The sequence below is a fragment of the Tamandua tetradactyla genome, chromosome 22, assembly GCF_023851605.1.
Source record: "Tamandua tetradactyla isolate mTamTet1 chromosome 22, mTamTet1.pri, whole genome shotgun sequence".
In the NCBI taxonomy this organism is placed as follows: Eukaryota; Metazoa; Chordata; class Mammalia; order Pilosa; family Myrmecophagidae; genus Tamandua; species Tamandua tetradactyla.
Genome location: NC_135348.1, coordinates 1752976 through 1776729, shown reverse-complemented (window position 1 = coordinate 1776729; position 23754 = coordinate 1752976). Strand labels below are relative to the sequence as shown.

The following is a 23754-nucleotide window of genomic DNA, read 5'->3' as shown; positions in this document are numbered from 1 at the left end:
ATAAAGACATCATAAGAATGCTGGGTGATACAGAATATAACATAAATTCTGCAGTCAAACTATTTGGATTTGATATTTGGCTCCACCTTTTAGTAACTATGAGAACTTTCTTTATCCTCAAATATTTTTTTGGTCATCTCAATTTCTTCATCTTCAAATATTTGTTGGATCAAGATAAGTGCTATGTAAATGTTAAGCATTATTATTTCAGAAGGGAGACAAATCACAAGTGTGGACACAATGTTTTCAGAACATGTAACTTGTGACATATGATTAATATACAGAATATAGACAGCATTCCTAAAATAAATGAAAGACAAAATACTGCCTATAAAATACGGCAAAAAAAAAATAGCCTAAATAGGCACTTCAAAGAAGAAAAAATCACAAAACTGTTCAATAAACATGTGAAAACTGTTCAACTTCATTTATAATCATAAACTATAAATGAAATCTGCAAGATAATCTCATACTCCTACTAAATTGGCAGCAATTAAAGTGTGTGACAATATAAAATCTTGGCAAGAATGGACTGCAATCCCAAGTCGTCTGCTAATCGGAATTTAAATTGCTACACCCATTTTGCAAAATGAGTTTGCATTACCAATAAAGCTGAAGAATGGAGTACTTCATGGCAGGGTTCTTTCACAAGGATGGTGAGTATGTGAGCTCTAATCCAGTCATTCTTTTAAATATGTACACATATATACATATATATGTAAATGTATGCATACACATGTGCATACATATGACATAAATATTCTTTTGCATCGATTTACTATTTAATAAAAGCAAATAAAATAAAATAAAGTGACTCATTTGAACTAGATGTCCTCTCAGATTTCTTCCTGTATAAGAATACTACGATTTTTATTTTTAAAATTTAGCATTTCATGTATTTAATGTCTGGGGAAATGCCTTTTCACTGAGTCAGCTGTTGTTTTCTTCTCTGCTTTTAATTATCACAGTTCCATTTTCACAGAAGGTTGTTGATGTAGAAAGAAAGAAGAAGTTGCTATAAATGCCTTGGAAAGACCTGGGAATGGGGTGGGGGGTGGAGGGACGCCTAGACAGGATCTGTTGGGGCTTGACTCATGTACCTCACAAAAGATATGCTCAAACCTTAAACTGCATTCCAGTTGGTCTGAACCAATTTATCAACAGGACCTTTGAAGATGTCATTATTTGTTAAGGCATGGGCAAATGAATGAGGTTGGGCCTTCACCCAGAATGGCTGAAGTCCTTATCAGCAAAGGAAATTGAAGATGAAGGTAGAAACTAGAAGTCAGTAGACACCAGAGGAGTGAACACAAAAAGAGAGAGATCACCAAGGAGGGAGGCAGAGACACGGACCAAGGAACCCAAGAGGATTGTGGCAAGCCAGCACCAGGACATTATAACCCCCAGGAGAAAGTACAGCCTGTCAAAACTTATTTTGGATTTCTAGTCTCCCAAACTGCGAGACTCTTAACTATTGTTTAAGCCAACCAGTGTGTGGGATTTGTCATAGTAGTCATGGAAAGCTAGGACAGGATCTTACCCTTTAACTCTGAGCCTTACCAGCTCATGCTGGAATGCCATGACTGGAAGGTTTACACTCAAGAGCTGCAAGACTGTTTTGCTAGGGCCTCTGTAAGACACAGGGAACAGTGCTTTCATGCTCAGAGATGAAGGGTGTTCTAGTTTGCTAGCTGCTGGGATGCATCACACCAGAGATGGATTGGCTTTTAATAAAGGGGGATTTATTTTGTTAATTCTTCAGAGGAAAGGCAGCTAACTTTCAACTGAGGTTCTTTCTTATAGAACAGGGTGATCTCTGTTGGCCTTCTCTACAGGCCTATGGGTTCCAACAACTTTCCCCAGGGTGATTTCTTTCTGCATCTCCAAAGGCCTGGGCTGAGCTGCGAGTGCTGTGCTATGTTGAGCTCTCTTATTTAAGCACCAGCCAATTAAATCAAACAGCATTCATTGCAGCAGGCATGCCTCCTAGCTGGCTGCAGATGTAATCAGCAATAGATGAGGTTCACATGCCATCAGCTCATGTCCACAGCAACAGAACTAGGTACCTTCACCTGGCCAAGTTGACCCCTGAATCTAACTACCACAAAGGGTGTCAAAGACAGAGTGATCAAGACAGTCTTCTCATTCTATTATGTTTGTGATACAGCAAGGACTCTAGGGAAGGCAATACTATTAGGATTTATGTTTAGGAGTTATGTTTGCTGTTTTGGGAACATTGAGCAATATCACCTCGGCATGAATAATGATGATGCTGTGTCAGTGCCAGTTCTAATGGCAGTGGTGTCAGAACAGCAGACATCTCCAAGGGGGTCTGGCGCAGAAGAAGGTAAGATCATATGTGAGCAAACAAAAGACATGTCCAAGGACTTCCAGAAATAACCAGATGTCTCAGTTAAGACTTTTTCAGTTGTAACAGATTTTAAAAACCCAGTCCAAACTAGCTTAAGCAAAGAGGGAATTCACTGACTCATAACAGGAAGAGCCAGATGTCAGGCTGCTTTCAGGTAGAACTGCATTCATAAGATCAAAATTCTCATCAGGACCAGGTTGCTCCCCTTTATTTGCTGAGCTCTGCTTTTCTCCAGGTGTGGTTTCTTGGGTTCTATATAACAATTGCTATATAGAACAATTGTTTCAGATTGCTCCAGCCTTACACTCTTCTTGGTTTAAATCCAGCACAAAAAGGAGCCTCCCTCCCTCCCTGTAAACCAGTATCGTTTCCCACATTACACAGGGTTTGGGTTGTGGGCATCAGTCCTATAGCCAGAGGTGGAACCCCTTTCAGATGACCTGGATCAAGAGTGTAAGAAAGGTTTATCAAAAAAATAGTATCAGTGGTGCTTCTGGAAGAAAACAGAATAGGAAGTTTGGAGGGAAGTAATAAATATCTATTTTACAGGGTGAGATATTTTTTTGGAGGGGGGGAGTTAGAAGGGATCATATATAAGTGAAAAAACTAGTTATTATTGATAATACATCACCAATAAGACTCAGAAGTTGACAAGGTCTGGATCACTCAGATTACTGGTTGCAATCTGGTCATAATTTGGGGGAAAGTTAAATCAACCCTTTACCCACCATTTGACCACCACCCAAACCCAGGTCATCTCAAGAACTCAATACATAAAATTCCACAGAGTTTTATTGCTGTTATTTAAACCTATATTACTTTGCTCCCAGATGAAATGTAAATGTGCCATTTTCTATATTCATAGGAACAAAAATTAGATTTTAAGATGCATTGAAATTACTTTTCTATACAAGAAGGACAGAGAAAGTGAGATAAGACACTGGGTCCTCAGAGAAACCTAAAAAGGAAGCACCATTAAAGAGGGGTGGGAGGGAGGAAAGGATGCACAAAAGGGAAGCAAAGATCCCCAGGGTTATGGCTACAATTTTGCCTCTAATCTCACAATCTCTTTTAGTTTTAGACGAGTGGTTCTCAACCAGCATGATGTCCCCCCTAGGGACATTTGGGAATGGCTGAAGACATTTTTGGTTTTCCCAGCTGAGGTGGGGGCAGGTGTTGTAGCCTTACTACTGGTGTACAGTGGGAAGAAGCCAGAGATGCTGCTAAGTATATTACAATGCACAGAAAAACTCCTCACAACAAAGAATTATTTGACCTAATATATCAACAGTGTTGCTGTTGAGAAACCCTGGGTTTAGACTTATAACCACATTTTTGGCTCAACAAAGTAGACTGAGATGGCTGCTCTCTCCTGTCCAGCTGGTAGCAGTCAGGAAGTCAGATATTACAGCTAACGGAGTTTTTCTTCCTTCACATATGCTACTACATAGACTCACGGTCAGTGTGATTTAGATTTCTCACAGCTCACAAAGCCAGCTACACAAGACTACTTAAAAAGTGTCGGTTGGCAGGCATCACTTAAAGTAGATGCTGCATGTTGAGACCTGACAATGATGGGGCTTATATTTTTCTCTGTATATTTAATTTCCCAATTTAACACCAGCAATGAGGACAACTGTCTTGCCATGTCTGACATTATTATTTTGGGCAGATAATGCAGAAAGAAATAAAAAGTGAACCACAGTGCAAAGATCCAATTTTCCTCCTGAAAGGGAAGGACTCAAGAGGTGAATCAATTTGTTCAACTAAGCCATGTACTCTTGGACTATTAGGCCTTCTGAGAGAGAAAATAAAATTACTGAAAGAAGCAGGGAGGCAACGCTATATTTCTGTTATAACAAGGGAACTAGCAGAGAGTTTAGAACCTTGATTGAGAAGCAAGCAAGCTTCAAAATTTTGTTATTGAATGAGAGGTTCCCTGGAGCACAGGAAACTGCACGAAGGTGCTCATGGGCTTTGCCTTCTAGAAAAGTAAAATGTGATTATCAGCGGTGCATTCTCAGTTGATTCCAAATTACTGGGCCTTTGTACCTACTATCCACAGATATATTGGTGGCAACCTTAGACCTACTTCCAGCAAAAGCAGTGGAAAAAGTTATATTCTATGTGTAATCTGACCTTGCCCTGTGTATATAACAATTGCCTAAGTGATTCGGGTTGTTTTTCATTTTAAGGCCTCTTGTGATTATTTTATATAGGCTTAAATATTACTTAACACATATAGTTTTTCATATTGAGTTTACAAAATACCTTCCCATATTTTATGCTTAGACTATCAAACAATCGTATTCAAGATGGAATAGTGAGGCACAGAACCGAAAAGTGCCTCATCCAAAAGCTGGTAAAGCCAACCCTCAGCCTTCTTTCCACTACACCAATATTGCTTCTGCTCTTAGAAAAATAATTGATGTAAAAGAAAGTTAACGAAAAAGTGAGCAGGGAAAATTAGTCTGGAGTCTACTACTAATTTTCAGGTGTTCTAAGAAAAAGAAAGTGAAATTTCAATAAAATGCTTTGTGTTCAGATGTCTAAAATAAAAGAACTGCTTATATTCTAATTCCTAAGTTATATTTGTTTAGGATTCTGATATTTTGTGATACGTCTGAAGACAAAGTTATCAGAAATACCTCAAATGAAAAAAACCCACTAATTCCAGTATCTGACAAGAAAAAGAAATGGAGATGATTTTCTAATAAGCTTTAAATTCCTTTCATCAGAGACTAAAAGACAATAGCTAAGATAATGGAGAGGAAATGGGCTGCCTACCTTTGATGTGCTGGGGGCTTATATCGATTTAAGATCATACTTAAGATAAAAATGGAAATTTATAGTTGTCACAATACCTTTTCCTTAAGTTCAAACCTCCCTAAAATCCAAATTTTGTCTTGTTCTATGAGGACTTTGTTAAATCAGAAACACTTACAAATTTAACTTGTTGGGAGTGGAGAATTCCTGATATTCTCACAAGCAGTGGGGACAACCAAAACAATAGGCTGACCCCTCAATCTTGGGGTTTGTTCATATGAAACTCAACCCCACAGAGGATAGATTGAACCTACTTAAAGTTAAGCCTAAGAGTCACCACCAGAGAACCTCTTTTGTTGCTCAGATGTGGCCTCTCTCTCTCAGCCAACAAGACAAGTAAATTCACTGCCATCCCCCTCTCTACACGGGACATGACTCCCAGGGGTGTGGACCTTCCTGGCAACGTGGGACAGAAATCCTAGAATGAGCGGGGACTCAACACCAAAGGACTGAGAAAACCTTCCTGACCAAAAGGAGGAGAGAGAAATGAGACAGAAACGAAGTGTCAATGGCTGAGAGATGCCCAACAGAGTCGAGAGGTTATTCTTATGCATTATATAGATATCACCTTTTTAGTTAAGGTATAATGGAGAGGCTGAAGGGAACTGCCTGAAACTGTAAAGCTGCATTCCAGTAGCCATGTTTCTTGAAGATGATTGTATAATGATATAGCTTTTGCAGTGTGACTGTGTGATTGTGAAAACCTTGTGTCTGTTGCTCCTTTTATCTACCTTATCGACAGATGAGTAAAACATATGGATTAAAAATAAATAAATAATAGGGGGAACAAATGCTAAAATAAATTTAGTAGATTGAAATGCTGGTGACCGTGAGTGGGAGGGGCAAGGGGTATAGTATGTATGAATTTTTTTTTTCTTTTTATTTCTTTTCCTGAATTGATGCAAATGTTCTGAGAGGTGATCGTGGTGATGAAGATACAGTTATGTGATGCTATTATGAGCTATTGATTATATACCAAGAATGGAATGATCATATGGTAAGAATGTTTGTGCTTGTATATTGTTATGCTTAAAAAAAAAAGCATATAGATAGTTCACACAATTCTGCATGGTGTGAGAATGTCCAAATGCCCCTGAACTGCACACTTCAAATTGGTTAGTTGTTTTATATGTGAATTTTACAACAAGCTGAGTGGCCTCCAAATCATGGTAAGTTTGCACCTAGTAAAATTCATGCATGGAAATAAATCAGTTATTGATGTTCAAAAAAAAATTTTTTTTTAACTTGTAGGGCATTGGGGGGGGTATCATCATATCAACTGTCAAACACACAATCATTAACCCACTTCCTGGAACTAAGATCACGTGTGCAACCTTCAGTTTCCACGGTTGCTTCTCTCAGCCCTGTCCTTCTAGATTCTTAGTGGCTGACTCTATTTACCTGGTTTATTTCTCAACATTACCAAGTACAAACCTGCTCTCATTGTGGTGATTGCCTACCACACTAAAGGCACACATTTAACCCTTAGGGAATTCTCACACTGCTCTTCTCTCAACATCCACTCGCCTGCCCCTCAACCCGTGAAAAACCCTTCCCTTCCATCACTCCATATTCTATACCTCGAGTCATGTTCCCATCCTCCCTCTTTCTTAGAGAGTTCTCTGCTTTACTTCTACTAACTTCCTTACCTGTTCTGCACAAGTGTATTAAATTGTGTCGCACGCAATTTATTATCAACTAGTATCTATCTAATTGCTCTCTGGGTATTTGTTGTTTCCTTAAAGCCATAGTGAACTATTTAAAAATAAAAGCCACGAGCTTTAGTTCTGTAAGATTTTCCACAAATTCTAATAGTGCATTTCAAATATTTATTCACTCTATCTACCTGTTTTTGTTTCTCAGAATTGCCAAATATAAACCTGTTCTCATTGTAGCGTTCACTTTCCATACCAAAGAAATTACCCTAGGTAATTACCACACTGCTCTTCTCTCAACATCTGCTCCCCTGTCCCCCAAGGTGTGAAAAACTTTTCTCTTCCATCCCTCCATACTCTATGCCTCCAAGTCATAATCCCATCCTGTCTCTTCCTTATACGGTTCTCTGCTTCATTATGTTATTAACTGCTAATAGTGGAGACCTCTAAGGAATAAGATAGAATTGTGGGGATATACACTCTTAGCAATTCTAAACTATTTTAAGTGTTAACTACAAACATATAAGATGCTCTTTTCTTTTTTTTGCATGGGCAGGCACCGGGGATCAAACCTGGGTCTCCGGCATGGCAGGTGAGAACTCTGCCTGCTGAGCCACTGTGGCTGGCCCCATAAGATGCTTTTAATGAAGAAAATAACTAAAACTAAATGAATAAACACTTGCTAGCCTGACATGAAGCACTAGGAAGCTAGGACAAAACCAAGAACTTTTTGGTTTGAACATTTTTAATTCAAACACTAAAGAATATTAGCATATAGTTACTGCCAGTGTATTTCTGAATAAACTGCAGAGAAAATGGAGACATAATGAACATTATCATGCTGACTGGGCTGAATCCAGCAGGTCATTGGACTTCCCTGCCTATCCCTATTTGGAGTCTCATAACAACGACGTTTATTTTGCCTCCTAGGAAAGGCAGTGTAGACAAAGCTGAAGAGAATATTACTTAAGAAGATAAATGCTATTGTGTCTGTTAATAAATTCAGAAACAGCAAAGCACTGAAAAGGGAAAGTGAAACAGAAACATCACCTCATTCAGCTCTGCCTGCACGGCTGTAGCAACAGCTATTTTAAAGGAATTAAAAGTTTTGCTGACCAACGTGATTGTGGATTGTCTGCATTTAATTTTACATCTGAATCTAGGATCCTTTTGGCTTCAGGATAAGAGAAGAGGTGAGTAGATGCTAGATGGGGGAACTGGAATGCAGTACCTCCTCGTGCTCTCAGAAAAGGAGCTCCTTCACAGTGAAAAAGGTAGAGTCCGGGGTCTTAAAAGGATTAGAGTTTTCGTGAAATAAGCCAGACCCCAAAGGACAAATAGGGTATGATGTCACTGACTTGAAACAATTAGAGTATGCACGCTCATAACATACGAATCTAGAATCTAGATTCCTAGGGGACAGGCGGGGATTGGAAATGGGAAGTTCAGACTTAAAACGTGCAGGGTTCCTATCCGGAAGATGGAAATGCTTGATGGATGGTGGTGATGGTACACAGTAACATGAACGTAATTAACAGGACTGATGGATTTGTCTGGATGTGATTAACAGGGGACATGTCAGATTGTATGGATGGTAATCAGGATAGATTTTTATTTTAAATCCGTGAAAATACACTAAACAGTGAACCATAAGTTAAACGATGGAGTTTAAATAATATTGCAATTATAAAAATGTGTTACCAACTGTAACAAATGTTCCACACCAACGCAAGCTGTTGATGGTGGGGTGTTATACAGGCATCCTGTATGTTTTGCATGATTTTTCTGTAAACCCATAACTTCTCTAATTAAAAAAAAGAGAAGAGAATTAAGAGACTAAACAAAACAATAAAAAAAGTGTTAGAGTGCTATTTCAGAATAATCACTCCTATACTAAAACTTATTATTTGGCTGGTGACTTTTTTTTTCCGTTTAGTTATAGTGAAAAAGGTATGATGAAATTCTAGAGATGTTTAAATAAAGAATCAATAAAGTTAGAGTTATATTCATGTCCTTATTCAGTATTTTTATCTTCCTATTCATTTTCTTTTATTTTCGCATTTTCTCTTTTTAGAAAACACATATATATTCAGGGCCAGTTTTCCTGGGCTAGCCACCTGGCTAGGGGATGAAGGATGTTTTTTCCATGGTCACCCAGTAAACTGGGAGAAGAATGCCAATTACCTTTAGTAGATAAATTGTTACACTTGAAGGACAGAGGTCTAAGTTGCAATTTAATTCATTCAGTGACCATTTTATACCTAGGCTAATAGGCATGCTGTGAGTTTTATGAGCTAAGACTGAATGAATGATGGAATGCTTTCCACCTGGGCACCTTAGAAGACATATCACATGATCTGAGCTAGGATTTGACCTTCTCAATTTCCTTTTTTTCACCACTCACAACCTGAAATTTTCTAAAGATGGATACCTCTTGTTTTTCCTTCCAACATTAAGCATATTAAATAGCATTATAACTGATAACTGATGATAATAGAAACATTTCACACACTGCCTTTCTCTTATAAATTTTAGAAGAAGCAAATAAAAGATTTTGAAATGTTAGGAAAGGCTTCCTATATACATTTACTAGTTATAGCTTTAAAATAACTAAAGTAAAATTAAATCAAGTAATAAGTTATGTAAAATGCTATTTTCTTTGTTTTATATATTTTTAAAGTTATCTTGTATGTGTCATAGTCATTTAATTTGTTCCTACTAAGTAAAACTATTCATGCAGACTGTTCAAAGTGTAAAGTTATGCAAGGGTAAGGGGTTTACTTATTATTCTTAAAATATTAAAAATGAATTGGGGGGGTGCAAGGGTAGCTCAGTGGTAGAATTCTCACCTGCCATGTGGGAGATGTGGGTTTGATTTCTGGTACATACACCACAAAAAGTGGTAACCAGGTAAGTTCTTTTTATCACTGGAGCATGCTGTCATTACTTTATGGAAGCTTAATTTCTGAAGCTATGTGACTTTTTTGAAATTAATAATATACATATATAAATCAGTATTTAATCAAGCAAATATTTCCTTTAATTTAATCTCCCTAGAGTTTAATCTAAATTTGCTCTAGATACATTTAATACTAGTTTATAAGCTTTTTCTCAGTCTGGTCAATAAATGATTAAAAGAATTTTAAGGTTAATGATCTCATGAAATGATCAATCATTCTCAGTTACAATCTGCCAACAGGGTTTCTCATTTTGCTGAAAGCAAATGATTTCTTGATAATGATCACAAGAAGCACATCTGTGTGCTGGCTGAAAAGTTAATTAAAATGTGATTCCAGCTGGTAGTCCAGTTGGGAATGTCACTATTCGATTTAATCTACAATGAGCTGAAATGAACTTTGCATAATCAAAGGATATAATGCAGTGGCACCATGGAGATGCAAGTTACTCAGTATTGCACATGTTACTTTAAATTATTTTTTTCCCTTTTCTCTCCCTTTCCTTTAAGTTTTCTTCTTGTTTTTTTTTTCTTTCGTAAAAGCTAGAAACCTAGGGAAAAAGAATTTCCTTATGATTTTCTCAATGAGGGTACATTTCTCTTACATGAGTTTTGCCTGGCTGCACATATATCCCTATTTTCCACCTTCACTTTCAGAATGCTTGGCAGAACTGACAGGAGCACAAATATGTTCTTTTACATTGAAAGAACATTGAAGCTGCCGGTTTCCATTTCCATTTTTCTGATACCATGTGTATTATATTCCTACTGCTGTGGCAGTAAGTCATCACACATATGGTGGCTTAGAACAACACAAATTTATTATCTCACCGTTCTAGAGGTCAGAAGTTGAAAATGAATCTTCTTGGGGTACAATCAGCATGCCAGGAAAGCTACATTCCTTTTGGAAGCTCGAGAGTATAATCCATTTCCTTGCTTATTCCAGCTGCTGAGGCTGTCCACATCCCTTGGTTTGTGGCTCCCTTCAACGTTAGCGATGGATGGTCCAGTCTTTCTCCCAGTGCCACTCCTTTGATTCTGATTCTTCTGCCTCCTCCTTCTCCATGTAAAGACGCTGATGAGTCCATTGGCCCCACCGAGACAACCAAAGATAATCTCTGTATTTTAAGGTCAACCGATTAGCAATTTTAATTCCGTCTATAACCTTAATCCCCTTTTGCTACATAACATACTATAGTCACAGGTTTCAGGGATTAGAACATGGATATCTTTGAGTGGTGGGGTGCATGATTATGCATATCACACCAAGTCACTTTATTCTAGCCTTATGCCTGAGTAGAGAATAATGTACTCTTACCTTCCCCTCATAGTGGGTTGTGCAATTATTTTTTCTGTTTGGCTTGGCTGATGTTTTCCAGTTTTTAACATGTTTTACATATGCTGACCAGTGCTACTGGTTACAGTTCAAAAATGCTACGTTTGTTTGTTTACCCTGGGGATAAACAACTAGAGATACAACCTGCATTAAAAGGTGTTTCCCCTAGGTATTATTGCAAAGTAGAACTGAGTACAGATTAAATTCCATTTCTTTGCATGGAAGAGCAAAAGTCTTTTTTAAACCTAACTCTAGAAATTCAATTTTGGTCTTTTATGGCACACTCAATTTTTCAAGCTTCTAATTTAGTTATTATGGGTTGGCCAATATTCGGTCTTATAAATTTACTTTCCTTATTCTATTTCTTTTGAAAGTGGAAAACTATTTGGTCTTCATCAAGCATACATCCATGAAACTTAAGTAGGCAGGAAGTTATATCAGGCTTCTTGAGATGGTAGCGTCACAATTACTAACCCACAGAAAATGTCTAAAAATGTGTCTGTGTATACTTTACAAATAAAGTGTCAATGCAAGCTGAAATCATTTGCATTTATGACACAGTCATTTTAAAAATACGAAGATATAAAAAAGTTCTAATGCTGGTAAGATGTTTATCCATCAGAATTTAATCACAGACGCAGAACCACTAGGACATACATTTATATCTGAAGGGATTTGTTACAGGAATTTGACCTTACACAATTGTGTGACCTGGTTAAACTGTCTCTGTTTTCTGTGTTTGATGCTGGAGGTTGAAGTCTGTAGGGCAGGAAGAGGAGAAACAAAGATGAAGGTAAAGTGGATAGAGGAAGGATAACCTGTAAGCCCCAAGCATGAGACAAGGTCCAAGAGAACAGACTGGCATCCACATCAGTGTTTGCTGTTTCTGATCTTGAAGATACTGGTGTCTTGCAGAAGCCCCTTTCCACGGAGCAGAGCATACACCTGGCCCAGGTGTCAGAGATAACAAAGGATGATCCCATGAGATGAGCCAGGAGGTAAATGAGAACTTGTGTGAATGATAGAATGGCTGCTGCTTCACTTCTGCCCTCCAGGACTCATATTATCATCTCACGCCCTAACTGGAAACACACTGTGCAAGGACTTCGGGGACCTGTTGAGCTTTCTGGGAAATTTCGGAGAAAGTAGCCGAGTTGACATATTCCAAAGCTGCCACATATAGTTGGGGAACATTTAGAGCTAATAAAATATGTATCTCCGGCAATTCTCCAACCATCAAAAACCACACCTTGTAACCTTGTTCATCCCCTTTCCCTTTCTCCACACCCAACTGGGGTATTGAGATTGTCTAGTCACATTTTGGGGTACTGAGTTTGCCTGTTTTTTGAAATATACAGAATATTTTTTCTTTGGAATAAAAAAAACACTTCTTAATAAAGCCTTGATGTTTTTCTTGTTTCTTTCTCAAAGTACTGTCAGATGTCTTTTCAAGTAAAAGAATAATTTATTCTGTTTTGGCAATGGGAAATGAGGGATCAGGACAAGAATTGAGGTTTTCTATGTTTACGAAAATGTCATACTTTTAACTAACTAAATGGACTAGAAAATTGAGGTGTCTATCTGTATAATGCCATGTTTTTACTTAAAAAGCTTCTCTTGCTGAATTTTATTACTCCAAAAAAGGATTTCTTCTTTGCATTATTCAGATATTTCCATTTACTCATTATTTCATTTCACATTTGTTTGTTAGATCTATATGATAAATGCACAAGCATTTTATGAATCTAACCACCATAAAAATCTGCTCTAAGAGTTGGTGAATAGAAGTATTGCTTATACTACAGCTTAAGGAAATTGACATATGGTGAAGAGGAGAATTTCAGCAATTATCTATACCATGCATTTAAGGCAAAAATTGCATTATTTGGGGTACTTTATCCTCACAATTGCCCTAATTTTCCAAATTACTTTATGTGCACAGGAAGTCGAAAAGAAGTGTACATAAAATTCAATCTAAATAGAAATATGAAAATTTATATATTCCAAATTCTTTAGAAAAAAGTTCATCCTTTAAGTTCTACCATTGTAAATATATACATAATGACTTAAAATTATTCAAAGAACACATTCACTCTATTTCATCATTTCAAAATTTAAATAATTTTTCTAAGACTTGGTGAACATGTGAAATCTTGATGCAGTTTAATCTTTGTGCATTTGAGTGTGTGTGTGTGTGTGTGTGTATGATTTTACTGTTTTGGATTTACATTTATTGCTGTACTCTTCCCTGATGTTCATTATGAATATGATAGTAAGAGTAGGGCCATATGGTAGTATAAATGGCCATTTTCTAAGCTTATTCTCCTCTTCTCTTCATTATCAAGTCATCACACATCTCCCTGCTGCACATAAAAAGGCTCTAATCACATTGAAGCATTCTGGGGACAGCACAAATGCAGAGGCAAAATACAAGTAGTATGCTCATGTCACTGGGATCGTAAAATGGGTTTATGTCATTCTGAGAACAATTTTAGCATTTATTCTTTTCTATATGTAGTAAAAGAGAAACCTTAAATGAGAAAACTTTATAGTTCCTGTTTCACTATAAATCAGCCAGGACGTAGATCTCCTCTGGGATCTGCACTGCAGATCTTTACAGTATATTCCACCCATGATGAGCTTGAGAACAGAATTCAAGGGAGGCCCTGCCCTGGAGAGGAATATGTGCTCGTGACCTGTTCTGTTTGCTTACTTCCATACCTGTTAAGATGCTGTTCTCCATTCATTGTTCAGGAACATATTCATTGTCAAGACTGAAGCATTCTTATCTTGTCCAGGGGTTGAATCACCCCTACTCATCCCCATTTAATATAATTAGTTCTATTTGCCATGACTTGCCCAAAATGAGTTTCTTTGGAGCATGAATTTATAATCTACAATATTCCCTGCAATTCCATGCAAGATTGTGTAGCTATGTATAGATGCTCATTTCTGTGGGGATAAGGAAAATCTTCATAGGATTCTCACTAGGGACGATAACCAGACCAGGTGTTCTGGTTTGCTAGCTGCTAGAATGCAACATACCAGATGTGGATTGGCTTTCAATAAAAGGGAACTTACTTAGTTAATGCATAGTTCTTCAGAGGAAAGGCAGCTAACTTTCAACTGAGGTTCTTCCTTATGTGGGAAGGCACAGGATGGTCTCTGCTGGCCTTCTCTCCAGGCCTCTGGGTTCCAACAACTTTCCCCAGGGTGATTTCTTTCTGCATCTCCAAAAGCCTGGCCTGAGCTGTGAGTGCTGAGAAGAGGTATGCTGAGCTACTTGGGCTGTGCTACGTTGAGCTCTCTCATTTAAGCACCAGCCAATTAAATCAAATATAATTCATTGCAGCAGGCACGCCTCCTAGCTGACTGCAGATGTAATCAACAACAGATGAGCTTCACATGCCATTGACTAATGTCCACAGCAATAGAACTAGGCACCCTCCCCTGGCCAAGTTGACAACTGAATCTGACTACCACACCAGGTTTAAGCATCACTGTTTTAGAGGGTTTTGGAATGACTTTTACCCTCTAGCATTCTATTCTCCCCTCAAAATAACAGTAAAAAAGAGGAGTATTTCATCAACAACCTTGCATTTGACAGTGGAAACTTTTAGGGGGCATATTGTACTAGGGAGTAAGGGAAACTATGATTTCAAAGGTTCTGATGGCTCAAGATTTGTATTTAATGAGTCACACTGTCACACTGACAGTGAATTATTTAGTTCCAAACATTTCTCTCTCTATTCCACTGTGTATTAACTTAGGAAGTAAATTAAATAAAAGAAAAACACTAAAATCTGTTAGTAACCATCATTTTCTGATGATACAGCTAAAAGACTGAAAAGTCTTATATTGATTTCTCCATCTTCTTTGAAATTTCTTGATTTTCATTTCTTATGAGGAACTGAACACCATCCCAGGTCTACACCAGTTCAGGCAGGTAAAGATCAAATGCCAGTCAGTGTCCAGATCCTCCCCTCCCCTGCCCCCTCTCCACCCCTTTCCCCTTCCTTTACCTATATATGTTTATAAATACACATATGTATATTTTTTGCTCGTGCATGATTCAACCCACTGAAACTTACATTCATTCACAAAGTTATTAAGGGCTTCCACTCTGCAAGTTGCCCTCCCAGCTACATGGGACATGACATCCAGGGGTGAAAGTCTTTCCGGCGGCATGGGAGATGAGTATGGCCCGGGTACCATGGGGTCAGCAATTCCATCCTGACCAAAAGGGGGAAAAAGTGTAACTAATAAAGTATCAGTGGCTGGTAGAGTTCAAACAGAGTTGAGAGGCTACTCTGGATGTCACTCTTATGCAAGCTTCAGTTGACGTTGCTACCTATCATAACTGGTCAAACCCCAACCAAAACTGTTCCAGCCAACTCCAAGGAACACCTAGGGCATTATATATGATTCCACAGGGGTTCCATGCACTAGGGTAACTTTCCAGTAGCCTACAACCTCCAGATGGGTCCCTGTACCAGATAAGTCCTGAAACCTAGAGGGCCCAGCCTCTCCAGAGCATCAGCTAGTCCTGTCTTCCTACCCCATATTAGTGACAGGCCCTTCCAACATGAAAAAGTTAGAATGGGCTTAGTCCAAATACCCCTAAAGAGTGGGTAGAAAGTTCAAAGGTGATGGTGGAGTTATACACAGAAGATAGTGTTTAATAAACGAGTATGATGGCTGAATTGTATTGATACTTCCTTTAGTCTCCAGTATCTTAGAGAAGCTAGGAGTAAAAACCTAAAATTAGGGAACTGTAACCCATCCAAACTCTGAAATCTGTTCTACAACAAATTGTGCTGTGCTTTGAAATTTATTGTTTTTTAAGTATATATATGCTATTTTCCACAAAAAAAGGAAAAAAAAGTGATGATAAAAAATATACATATTCCTTCTAGCCTCCTGAATTCTGGAGTAGCTAGAAGGAAAAATCTGAGAGGATGGTATAGTGGCCCATGACAAACTCTGGGATCTGTCCTGTAACTACTTGTTGAAAAGTACTTTGAAGTGTATTGCTTTTTTCTTTTTTTGCTTTGTATGTATGTTATATTATACAATAAAAAAAAATTTTTTTTAAGTTATTAAGGGCTTATGAAGAACTCTGTATTTTTCCAGCACTTTAAATGCAATAAAGGTTAGGAAGAAGACTCATTAATTATAGCTAATTTACCATATATGAAGACTTAGGGAAAGAGAGAAACATAGTATAACATTCAAGTTATTTGATAGTAGATAGAAGTGCGATTCAATAAGGTAATAACATAGGAAAATATGTTGAGGAGTAGAAAGCACACATGCAAATTCCTGAAAATATCTGCAGGGGCTGAAATGTTTATATCACTGCACTAAATTAAGAGTTGAAGTTATTTGGATTTGCTAATCCTTTGGAGAAGAGGCACACATGTCCTTAGAAGAATGTAATAAAACACTACAGCCATTTTTTTATTTATTATTTTGAGAAAATTTGTCTTACAATTCACCCATTGGTATTAGAGAAATACCCTTCTCTGAATATCACGTTTGTCAAGGTCTCAAGTTCCCTGGTAATAACTGTAGTGACATAATACATTAAATGTTATGAGTCCAAGTCCATTGCCTTATCATTATATTTCATGCATTTGTCCTTTAGATGCCATAGGAAGTAAAAAGTGGAGTTACCAGTAAGAATACAACAATACTGATATTTATACATACCCAAGTCAGTATCTTTACTAGAGATCTTTATTTCTTCATGTGGCTTCAGTCACTTGTCTAGTGTCATCTACTTTTAACTTGAAGAACTCCCTTTGGCATTTCTTGTACGGCTGCTCTACAGTAACAACATCTCTCAGCTTTTGTTTATCTGGGAATGTCTTAATATCCTTCTCTCATTTTTGGAAAGCAGTCTTGCTGGATGTAGAATTCTTGGTCGGAAATTTTTTGCCATTAGGACTTAAAATATGTTGGCCCACTGCCTTCTTGCCTCCGTGGTTTCTGATGAGAAATGGGCACTTAATCTTACTGAGATGCCCTTGCATATGGTATGTTGCTCCTCTCTTGTGGCTTTCAAAACTCTCCCTTTATCTTTGGAATGAGACAGTTTGATTAGAACATGGTGTGGGTCTATTTGTGTTTGTCCTATTTAGAGTACACTGAGCATATTGGATGTATATATTCCCACTTTTCATTAAATTTGGGAATGTTTTCAGCCATTGAATATTCACTGGGAATATTCATTCATTGGGAATGTTTTCAGCCACTGAATATTCTTGCTGCCTTCTCTCTTTATCTTCATCTCGTTTCTCACAAGGTATACGTTGGTATACTTGATGGTATCCCAGAGCTTTCTCAAGCACTGTTTACTTTTCTTCATTCTTTCTTTGTTCTGCTCCTTAGACTGGATGAGTTCAACAGTCTTTTCTTCAAGTTAATTGATTCTTTCTTCTTCCAGCTTCAATCTGCTGTTGAACTTTTCTACGGAATTTTAAATTTCTGTTATTACTGTTGTTATTAGCTCTGTTTGATTTCTTTTCACAATTTCCATCTCTCTATGGATGAGAATATCATTGTACTGTTTTCCTTTAGTTGTCTATTTTTGTTTGTTTGTTTAGGTCTTTAAACATATTTAAGACACTTTTTAAAAATTCTTATCTTTTGTATGCTTATATGTTGTTTTATCAATAAAAATATTTTTTAAAGATCTTGTCTGGAATGTCCCAGGTCTGATCCTAGTCAGTGATGCTTTCTAATGCTTTTATCTTTTCCTTCGCCTGGGCCATCATCTCCCATTTTTTGTGTTTTGTAATCTTTTGTTGAAACCTGGACACTTGATATTTTAACATGCTATCTCTGGAATTTATGCTATGAAATGTCTATTTCTTAAGCTTGCACCCAGTTTTAGTGTCAGACAGAGCTTTCCTTGGATTCCAGGAGCTAATAATAATAATAATGAAGTAAAAAGAAACTACCTTTCACAGTCTTTGCAGATTTACACGTGCAAGTGCTGTCCTTCAGAGCTTACCCATAAAATGAGTTTAGAGAATAGCTCCAGACCAAAGCACAGGGGTTTCTGGGTTCCTTTCTGTACAGTGTTTTGTCTTGGGCAGGCATTTTTGTCCCTAGGAATTCCCCCATTTTCATGATTCCCAATGTCTCCTCTTCCTTACAAAACAGTTTCCTTATGGTTCTGGGCACACTATATGTCCTATAGCCAGTAATTTCTTGACCCAAACAGCCGCTTGACTCTTCCCCCCCAGTCTTGTATAGAATAGCTCTGAAAGTAGCCTTCTACATGCAGGACAAGTTCTGGAACAGCAAGTTCCTTAAGCCACAGTCAATCAGACTGGATCAGACATCCATGCCCTCAGTATGTGCAGGAGGGTTCCCCTGCTCTTCAAAAACTGACCAGGGAGCACAGGTTGTGTGCTGAGATGGTAAGGGAGGGGTCAGCCAAGACACTGTGGAGTCCACTGCCTTTTTCTTGATTTGACGTTCACGCTATTATTTCTGTCTTTAACTGTATTCTGAAGCTTTGAGAAACATGCTTCTGCCGGTTCTCATTGTTTGTTCAAAGCTTCTCTCAGGGGATAGAGCCTGAAACTTTTTATTCTGTGGTCTTGATCAAGGTTTTCCAGAATGAAAATACTCTTTAATGGTGTACTACTGTATATTGCTTCCCAAACCCTGTGTTCAGTGAGGTCTATAGTCACCGTATTGTGAGTAGCACAAAACATTGTGGGAGTATTCTTCCAGTATTCAAAAGCTGTTCTACAATTAACCAAGAAGACTCTTATTTCATTGACTATTGATGAATGAGTGAAGTTCCAACATATATCTTCAATGTATCACTTTCATCTTACTTTTACTTAAATGAAAATATCAACCAATGATCATGTCAAAACAACCCTTGTCAATTGCAGTCATAGGTTGGTATGAATATAATATAGTGTATAAATTAATAAATGTGGTTTTTTTCTCACACAAATTACGAATTTTTAATAAAACACACCATTTTTTATAACATGAACTAAATCATCAAAACCTATTAAATATTAGGAAGTGCCATTAAAGAGTAGTATTTGATTTCATGTCAGTGTTAATGAAAAACAGATTTTTATCTAAGCTTTCATAGTAAATAATTATGAGTCTAGATTCACCATATTTCTCAAGACTATCATTTAAACAAGATCAACCTAGAGGAAACAAAAACCTTCCAAACTCAGGAAAAAGCTCAACTGTAAAATTTGTAAAATTTTTACAGTTTAGGAAAAACATATGGTTCCATATAAGTTAATTCACTTAACTAAACTTTTAAAGTTATTTCTTAATGATCTTACATATAAAATTATTACATAAAGAGAGAAAATGTGAAAAGGGGTGCATAAGGAGTATTTACAGTAAAAATTATTATTTGGTATAATTTCTTGATTACTTTCTTTTTACCTTGCACCATATTAAAATATAAATACTCAGTGTCAATTTTTCTCTCATATTCCTTTGTTATATGCCTTGTATTTCTGTATCCCCAAAATACATGCTCATGGTAAAATTTTTTATAATTTGTAAGTAAAGCAGACAAATATAGTCTGCTTATATCCCTAATTACACTCTCCTAAAAGACAGTCACTTTAAACATTTTATGTGTTTTTCTCTAAAACATATATATATGCACTTTTTGGACAAGTGTCTGTGATGTGATTGGCAAATGATTTTTTTAGTCTTTCATTATATTTTCATGCCTAGGCATGATTTTCAATTGCTCAAAAACACGTTGATGTGCTAGACTTTATGTGCAAACAGATATAACTTTTCAAATATGTAGTCAATTCCCCAATTTTTATGACATTCTTCAAAAGCGTCAACCTTCTCAAGACAATGAATATTGTGTTTTGTACCAAACAGCCTTTTACTTTCAGTGTCTGGAATATGAAATGGTGGGTCTCTGTGTTTAGTTGGAGCATAAGAAACGACAAACGCAAGGTACTGGAATCCTTTTCTTGTTAAGGACAACATTACATCAACGTGGCATTCTCGATCACCTGGATTAATAGCAACTAAGGCTCCCCCACTCCAAATCCTGTCAAGTTTGCCAACATTAACTCTGGAAATACAAAAAGTGCTGCAACAGTACAATGAAATGTTCCCTGAAAGACTCAAATATTTTGGCTCCAGGAATTTTGGCAATTAGTTCTACTGAGTAGGAAAGATTCTGCTCTGTAAAAAATTCTCAAATCCCAAGTTCACTGCTCTCCACACCAAGTATGCTGTGCCCCCTGTCTGCAAACCATCTCATCGCAACTGCTTTTCCCCAAAGAAGAAAAATTATCCTGAGTCCACTCTTGCCATTAAGAAAAGTATCCAAATGCTTCTTTAATAGCAATGTCCTTGTTCTTGGTGAAATGGAAAGTTGCGGCTCACCCACTTTTCTTACGATTTTTCCAGAGTTAGTACTCGGTTTTTCTGTACTTCTTTATTAGGGCACTCATTAATTTCAAATAAAGTTCTCGTATCATTCATAGTTTTGTTGACACGTTCGCCTGGCAAGCATTTATCTTCAAGCCTCTGTAGCCACCCAGTGCCTGCCCAACAAATGTGTTTTGTGAAAATCAACTAGCTGCATGGAATTAACAATAGAGTATTGCATACTTTATTATTACTTGTAAATTGTGTGTTATACACAACTGCTTCAGACTTGGAAGCAATGGCTTTGCCACTAATGCCATCCAAGTGGCAACATGTTGTGGCTAGTTGGCTGTATCTAGAAATGACAATAAATAAACAGGGACTATTCCATAGTTCTGCAATCATACTCTTACACTGATAAATTGGGAGCAAATAAGATGAGTAAATAACACTAAGAAAATGATATTATTCATAAGGCAGTTTATTGATTTTACTTAATTCTATTGTGTTGCACAAAGCTTGTCTCAAGTCTAATTAAATGGATTAGTTACTTCTCAGAACAGGGACCAAAGGGCATACTTCATGTTTATACAGAATTTCCAGTTGTCGTACATTTTTACATATCATCTCACTCATCCATATAAACATTTATGAATTGATAGGACAGGTATTATTATCCTGGAGACACAGCTGAGGAAACTGAGGCTCAGAGGACTGAGTTCTGTTCAGTGTTGCACAGCTCTTCCACAGCAGAATTTCCAGTGGACTTACCATTGAAGACAGGCTCAGCCTTTCCAAAAAGATTCTCCTTTTCAGTAAAACCGCTGACTCTCTTGAGTGAAGCCTTCTTTCACTCTCCCAGCTATGAGAAATACAGTGACTAAAATGGTAATAGCAAATGAGATTGGCGAAGTGAGGTCTGCAGTGTATTTCAGGGAAAGACTTTTTTTTCTTTTCTGTGTTCTGAATTTTGAATGACAGGTTGAAGATTGCTTTCTGTCTTAATGTATGCTGTGAGTTTCTTTTTACGATTATCAATGAGTTCTCACATGAGTATGCAATCATAATAAGAGTCAAACTCCAACAATTTCCTGACAAGTTATAAAACAATAAATATCCTTAAATGGATATCACAGAATATATATTTTTATACCAGAAGCATGACATCCATAAATCATCTAAGTATTACTCTTAAGATCTTTATTCACTTGGAGAAACTAGAGGAAAAATGCATAAAGTGTTACCTAGAGTAAACAACTGTAAATTTGGAGAAAGTGAAAGACTCAGAATTCTTATAATGCTTATGTAAATTAGAGAATAGGATATTCATATACCCCAATTCCTTTCCTCTCACATTTGGCCTTTCCCTGTACTTCAAAAAGTCTGAGAACTTAGCCCATGGTATTAAAAATAAAATATTAGTGGCTTCCCAGGAAATATAATTTTCAAGTATACAATCTTATTGCAAGTCTGTTCTAGTTTGCTAGCTGCCAGAATGTGATAAACCAGAAATGGAATGGTTTTTAAAAAGAGGAATTTACTAAGTTGCTAGTTTACAGTTCTAAGGCCAAGAAAATGTCTCAATTAAAACAAGTCTAGGGCAGGCCACGGTGGCTCAGCAGGTAAGAATGCTTGCCTGCCAAGCCCGAGGACCCGGGTTCAATTCCAGGTGCCTGCCCATGTAAAAAAAAAAAAAAAAAAAAAATTAAAACAGGTCTATAGAAATGTCCAATCAAAGGCATTCAGGGAAAGATACTTTGGTTCAAGAAGGCCAATGAAGTTCAGAATTTCTCTCTCAAGTGAGAAGGCACATGGTAAACACGGCCAGGGTTCCTCTCTCATCTGGAAGGGTGCATGGCAAACACAGCCTCATCTACGAGCTTTCTCTCCTGGTTTTCTGTTTCATGAAGCTCCCCAGGAGGCATTTTCCTTCTTCATCTCCAAGGGTCGCTGGCTGGTGGACTCTGCTTCTCTTGGCTATGTCATTCTTCTCTGCTCTTTCTGAATCTCTCATTCTCTAAAATGTTTCCTCTTTTATATGACTCCAGAAACTAATCAAGACCCACCCAAATGGATGGAGACACGCCTCTACCTAATCCAGTTTAACAACCACTCTTGACTAAATCACATCTCCAGGGAGATGATCTGATTACAGTTTCAAGCATACAGTATTGAATAGGGATTAAAGGAAACAGCTGCCTTTACAAAATGGGATTAGGATTAAAACATGGCTTTTCTACGGTACAAACATCATTTCAGACCAGCACAAGGTCCATTATATTTGCTGTTATATTTCAAAATGAGCCCTGGAGAGAAGGTATTGGGTCTAAATTTTAGAAATGCAATCTGATCAAACAAGTTAGAGTTCAAGGAAGAAGGAGTCAGATGGAACCTGTCTCTTCCCTTTTTTTTTCTTCATTGGAGAAGTGATGGGTTTATAGAACAATCATGCGTAGAATACAGGTTTCCCATATACCCCCTGTTATTAAGACCTTGTAGTGGTGTGGAGCATCTGTGACAATTGATGATGACGTTTTTTAATACTATTAACTACAGTCCATGGGTTAATTTAGGGTTCACTTTCTGTAGTATAGTTCCACGGATTTTTTTTTTTCTTCCTGGGCAGGCATCACCATGGATTTTTTAATTTAATTTTATTTTTGTATGCTATATGCCCAGGGTCACATTTCATTTTTTTTCCATGTGAGTATCCCATTATTACAGCACCATTTGTTGAATTTTTGTTTATTTGTTTTTTCTTTCTTTCTTTGCTTGTTTTTGGGAAGTGCTTGGGCTGGAAATCGAACCAGGATCTCACGTATGGCAGGTGAGAATTCTGCCACTGAGCCACTGTTGCACCACCCTCAAACACAAGTTTTTATTCCTAATGATTAACATTGATTTTAAGAGGCCAGTTTAAATGCACCAGACTCTCGGGTTGCTTCTGACCTTCCTATGGCCCTATGTGTCCCCATTTCAGGAGGAATTAGCTTGCTTGTGAGCACATCGTGTATCACTGAATAAGTCGCGCTCCTAAGAAGTGTCACATTAGTTCTACTCATGTAGACTGAGGATATTTCGCATTCGAAGCTGAGGGCAAACAGTTTCCCTGGGGGCAGATGAAATTGCCCTCCCACAATTTCATGCGTTTTCTTTGCACAACACAGTCCTTCAGAACACAATAGAAATTACACACGTTGTTCTGGTTTGC

At 37.4% G+C, this 23754-nt stretch overlaps 1 protein-coding gene and 1 pseudogene across 4 annotated transcripts in view; both read right to left on the bottom strand.

The window, feature by feature from the left end:
* MARCHF1 (membrane associated ring-CH-type finger 1) overlaps positions 1–23754 on the bottom strand; it is an 894978-nt gene that overhangs the window by 239339 nt on the left and 631885 nt on the right. The gene's annotated exons all lie outside the window — the stretch shown is intronic.
* LOC143665911 (thiopurine S-methyltransferase pseudogene) lies at positions 19920–20657 on the bottom strand (annotated as a pseudogene).